Raw genomic sequence first — 6000 nt, 5'->3', positions numbered from 1 at the left:
AGCAGAACCGTCGCGCATCTCACGGCAACTTGTTTTCTCATTACTGAATGATTCAGCATTTTGAACGAATCGGTTGACTCAAAGATTCAATGATCAATCCATAAACATCTGTCTCAATCATGAATGACTCAGTCATTCGAACGAATCGTTTGAACGAATGAATCAATGACTCGCTCATTAAGACTGATGCCTGGCGACACCTAATGGCGGTTTAGTGTTATGTTTAAAAGTATCATTCTTTCCAACGTGTGTGCACCATTATCAATGTCCGTGCGGACGTCCGAATTTTACTTTCACTTTTATATTAGCGATTTAAAAGCACCCGCTCGTGTCACACGTCGATTAATCGATGGGAAAATATCCTCACAGTCATATACCTAATACATTTATATTTAAATACAATATAGGCCTACCTAGTAAAAAGTTTAATATACTATTTGTATATCCTTTTGGACACAAGAGGGCAGAATAGCCCTATGTTTGCTTTTTTGTTGAACCAAATAGCACTAAAAAGCCTGTTTTGAACTTTTTTTATACTTCTTGAATTGCAAAAACAGAATAAAATGGGTTTAATTCTAATATTTGTATAATTTTATATAAAAATAAACGGTGTATAATTACATTTGTAGAAGATATGAGATGTTTTCAGATTCCTTTTTTGACATTACTTTAATCCCTCGCCATATCAAAACCGTTTGAGATATTCAATATCCGTTCACAATTTAGCATCTTTAATGTATTTTCATCATGTTGAAAAAGTTTGGTGTGAATAAAATAAACCACTTAGCAGGACTGGGTAAAAATTCAGAGGCTGATTTTGCAAAGAAATCCACATTCAAACCAAAATATCTGACTTCCTGATGGCCGGAGCTAATGAATGTAAATTAGAAAGTTGTCCGGATTGATGAGTACAATATACAAACTATTTTTTTTTTACTGTAGTTAAAACTAACCCGCCCACTTTTGTCAAAAGCATGTTGAAAGTGACACACTTCCTGCTACCAGTTGGTGGCGCTATAACTTTGACTCACAATAGTTACATCCATCTGATCGGCCTCTTACCACGTACACACTGCTGAAGTTTCATCAAGATCAGTTAATGTGTGCAGAAGTTATAACACTTCGTGTTTCTCTTTTCTCGCCATAAATTCGTTTCCTCGCCACGGCCAAACCGTTCGAGATATCAAAAATCCGTCCGCAATTTAGCATCCTCAATGTCTTGACTTCATGCTGACCGAGTTTTGTGGGGATTGGACGAATTCTCTAGGAGGAGTATTTCACATTCCACAGCAAGCGTTTTCCAAACAACCCATAATAGCCGACTTCCTGTTGGGCTGGCGTAAAACTTGACCGGGGAAAAGTTGTTCGGCCCGATGATATCTATATGTGTACCGAGTTTCAAATTAATTCATGCAAGCGTGTTTGATCTATGGACCAAGTTTTGGGACCCCGTTCAAGGGGGCGCTGTTGAGCCCCCCTGCCACGCCCGGGTACCAGCTTCAACCCGTCCCTGATGGCAGGGGGTTCCGACTTGTATGTAAAGTTTCAAAAGTTTTTGAGCACGTTAAGGACCCCAAAAGCCCCTGAAACCTTGATTAACAATATAAAAGCAATAGTCAAATCCCCCCTCCCCTCACACACACAGAGACACAGAGAGAGGGAGAGAAAATTCTTCAGAAAATCCACATTCAAACCAAAATATCTCTCTTCCTGTTGGTCGGAGATCGTTAATGTAAATTAGAAAGTTGTCCGTCTTGATGAGAACAATACACATACCAAGTTTTGTTGCTGTTGATAAAACTAACCCCCCCACTTATGACTAAAGGTGGCGCTACTGAGCCCCTCACCACGCCCGTTTCTGAAACTTTGCACATGTCTACGGGCTAATAAATGTGATGTGTCTGTCGAGTTTCATCCAATTTCAAGTATGTTAAGAGTCTCAAAAGCATCAAAAAAGAATATTAAAGTTTGAAGCGTTGCCATGGCAACAGTATTAAAGATATAAAAAATCCTTTCACAGGCCTACATCTGCCGTGTGTTTACATTATACACATAAACTTTGAAGCAAATCGGGTAAAAATAAGAGGGTGATTTCAAAGCATTTTGAAAGGGACACACTTCCTGCTGCCAGTTGGTGGCGCTATAACTTTGACTCACAATAGTCACATCCATGTGATCGGCCTCTTACAACGAACACACTGCTGAAGTTTAATCAAGATCAGTTAATGTATGCAGAAGTTATATCACACTTCCTGTTTCCATTATTCGCCATCAATTCGTGTCCTCGCCACGGCCAAACCGTTCGAGATATCAAAAATCTGTCCGCAATTTAGCATCCTCAATGTCTTTACTTCATGCTGACTGAGTTTGGAGGTGAATGGATGAATTCCCTAGGAGGAGTACATTAAATTCCACAGCATGCGTTTCCAAACAACCCATAATAGCCGACTTCCTGTTGGGCTGGCGTAAAAAGTAAAAGTACGAAAGTTGTTCGGCCCGATGAGATCTATATGTGTACCGAGTTTCATATTATTACATGCAAGCGTGTCTGATTTATGGACCAAGTTTTCGGACCCCGTTCAAGGGGGCGCTGTCGAGCCCCCCTGCCACGCCCGGGTACCAGCTTCAGCCCGGCCCTGATGGCCGCGGGTTCTGACCCGTGTGCAAAGTTTCAAGAGTTTTCGAGCACGTTAAGGGTCTCAAAAGTGCCCGAAAGGTTGACAGAAAAATAAGAATAAGAAGAAGAATAATAATAATAAATAATCCTACCGAAAACAATAGGGCCTTCGCCCTTTCAGGGCTTGGGCCCTAATTACTTGGGAATCACTAAAATGAGAGATTTTTCTAATTTCATTACATTCATTTTAAGTTGCAATCAGCAGTTAATAATAAATGTCTTACTGATCAATGGTAACAAGGTTGCCCTGCTGAGGCTCATGCAGCTTCTCCAGGAGAATTGTAAACAAATGAGCGCAGCACACAAAAAAGCAACCCAGTTAACAACATACTGACTATAAAAATGACAAATATGGAGTTTTTATATATTTTATAACATATAAGCAACCTCACTTGACGAGTAGGCTACTATTTCCTGAATACAATCACGATTGAAACTGTGACATTGATTTCATACAACAGGTTAATAAACAGTTACAATTAAGTCACTTACATTTTAGATGCAATATTGACTGTTTTTGTTCTGTTTCAGCAGCAAAAATAGTTAAACAAAGATCACAGCAGAACCATCGCGCATCTCACAGCAACTTGTTTTCTCATTTACATTTACATTTACATTTATTCATTTAGCTGACGCTTTTATACAAAGCGACTTACAATTGCTATATATGTCAGAGGTCGCACGCCTCTGGAGCAACTAGGGGTTAAGTGTCTTGCTCAGGGACACATTGGTGTCTCACAGTGGATTCGAACCCGGGTCTCTCACACCAAAGGCATGTGTCTTATCCATTGCGCCACCACCACCCCTCATTACTGAATGATTCAGCATTTTGAAACGAATCGGTTGACTCAAAGATTCAATGGTCAATCCATAAACATCTGTCTCAATCATGAATGACTCAGTCATTCGAACGAATCGTTTGAACGAATGAATCAATGACTCGCTCATTAAGATGGTCGCCTGGCGACACCTAATGGCGGTTTAGTGTTTAAAAGCATCATTCTTTCCAACGTGCACCATTATCAATGTCAGTGCGGACGTCCGTTTTTTACTTTCACTTTTATATTAGCGATTTAAAAGCACCCGCTCGTGTCACACGTCGATTAACCGATGGGAAAATATCCTCACAGTCATACCTAATACATTTATATTTAAATACAATAGGCCTACCTAGTAAAACGTTTTATATACTATTTTGATTTCCTTTTGGACACAAGAGGGCAGTATAGCCCTATGTTTGCTTTTTTGTTGAACCAAATAGCACTAAATAGCCTGTTTTTAACTTTTTCATACTCCTTGAATAGCAAAAACAGAATAAAATGGGTTTAGTTCTAATATTTGTATAATTTTATATAAAAATAAATGGTGTATAATTACATTTTTAGAAGTTATGAGATGTTTCCTGCTTCCTTTTTGACATTAATTTAATCCCTCGCCATAGCAAAACCGTTTGAGATATTCAATATCCGTTTACAATTTAGCATCATTAATATATTTGTATCATGTTGAAAAAGTTTGGTGGGAATAAAATAAATAGTTTAAGAGGAGTGGCTAAAAATTCAGAGGCTGATTTTGCAAAAAAAATCCACATTCAGACCAAAATATCTGACTTCCTGATGGCCGGAGCTAATGAATGTAAATTAGAAAGTTGTCCGGCTTGATGAGTACAATATACAAACTATTTTTTTTTTACTGTAGTTAAAACTAACCCGCCCACTTTTGTCAAAAGCATGTTGAAAGTGACACACTTCCTGCTGCCAGTTGGTGGCGCTATAACTTTGACTCACAATAGTTACATCCATCTGATCGGCCTCTTACCACGAACACACTGCTGAAGTTTCATCAAAATCAGTTAATGTATGCAGAAGTTATTCCACTTCGTGTTTCTCTTTTCTCGCCATAAATTCGTTTCCTCGCCACGGCCAAACCGTTCGAGATATCAAAAATCCGTCCGCAATTTAGAATCCTCAATGTCTTGACTTCATGCACACCGAGTTTGGTGGGGATTGGATGAATTCTCTAGGAGGAGTACTTCGCATTCCACAGCAAGCGTTTTCCAATCAACCCATAATAGCCGACTTCCTGTTGGGCTGGCGTAAAACTTAGAGCACGAAAGTTGTTCGGCCCGATGATATCTATATGTGTACTGAGTTTCAAATTAATTCATGCAAGCGTGTTTGATCTATGGACCAAGTTTTGGGACCCCGTTCAAGGGGGCGCTGTTGAGCCCCCCTGCCACGCCCGGGTACCAGCTTCAACCCGTCCCTGATGGCAGGGGGTTCCGACTTGTATGTAAAGTTTCAAGAGTTTTTGAGCACGTTAAGGACCCCAAAAGCCCCTGAAACCTTGATTAACAATATAAAAGCAATAGTCAAATCCCCCCTCCCCTCACACACACAGAGACACAGAGAGAGGGAGAGAAAATTCTTCAGAAAATCCACATTCAAACCAAAATATCTCTCTTCCTGTTGGTCGAAGATCGTTAATGTAAATTAGAAAGTTGTCCGTCTTGATGAGAACAATACACATACCAAGTTTTGTTGTTGTTGATAAAACTAACCCCCCCACTTATGACTAAAGGTGGCGCTACTGAGCCCCTCACCACGCCCGTTTCTGAAACTTTGCACATGTCTACGGGCTAATAAATGTGATGTGTCTGTCGAGTTTCATCCAATTTCAAGTATGTTAAGAGTCTCAAAAGCATCAAAAAAGAATATTAAAGTTTGAAGCGTTGCCATGGCAACAGTATTAAAGATATCAAAAATCCTTTCACAGGTCTACATCTGCCGTGTGTTTACATTATACACATAAACTTTGAAGCAAATCGGGTAAAAATAAGAGGGTGATTTCAAAGCATTTTGAAAGGGACACACTTCCTGCTGCCAGTTGGTGGCGCTATAACTTTGACTCACAATAGTCACATCCATGTGATCGGCCTCTTACAACGAACACACTGCTGAAGTTTAATCAAGATCAGTTAATGTATGCAGAAGTTATAACACACTTCCTGTTTCCATTATTCGCCATCAATTCGTGTCCTCGCCACGGCCAAACCGTTCGAGATATCAAAAATCTGTCCGCAATTTAGCATCCTCAATGTCTTGACTTCATGCTGACTGAGTTTGGAGGCGAATGGATGAATTCCCTAGGAGGAGTACATTAAATTCCACAGCATGCGTTTCCAAACAACCCATAATAGCCGACTTCCTGTTGGGCTGGCGTAAAAAGTAAAAGTACGAAAGTTGTTCGGCCCGATGAGATCTATATGTGTACCGAGTTTCATATTATTACATGCAAGCGTGTCTGATTTATGGACCAAGTTT

At 39.8% G+C, this 6000-nt stretch overlaps 1 protein-coding gene across 1 annotated transcript in view; it reads right to left on the bottom strand.

The window, feature by feature from the left end:
* Positions 1-422: 422 nt before the first annotated feature.
* LOC309479242 (calpain-1 catalytic subunit) overlaps positions 423-6000 on the bottom strand; it is a 44312-nt gene continuing 38734 nt past the window's right edge. The window contains exon 23 of the transcript XR_014199176.1: positions 423-433. The gene's annotated coding sequence lies outside the window, so the exon portion shown is untranslated. The remainder of the gene's footprint in view (positions 434-6000) is intronic.

Source organism: Leuciscus leuciscus, assembly GCF_965113295.1.
Source record: "Leuciscus leuciscus genome assembly, chromosome: 17".
Classification (NCBI taxonomy): domain Eukaryota; kingdom Metazoa; phylum Chordata; class Actinopteri; order Cypriniformes; family Leuciscidae; genus Leuciscus; species Leuciscus leuciscus.
This window is presented reverse-complemented; position numbering and strand designations above follow the sequence as displayed.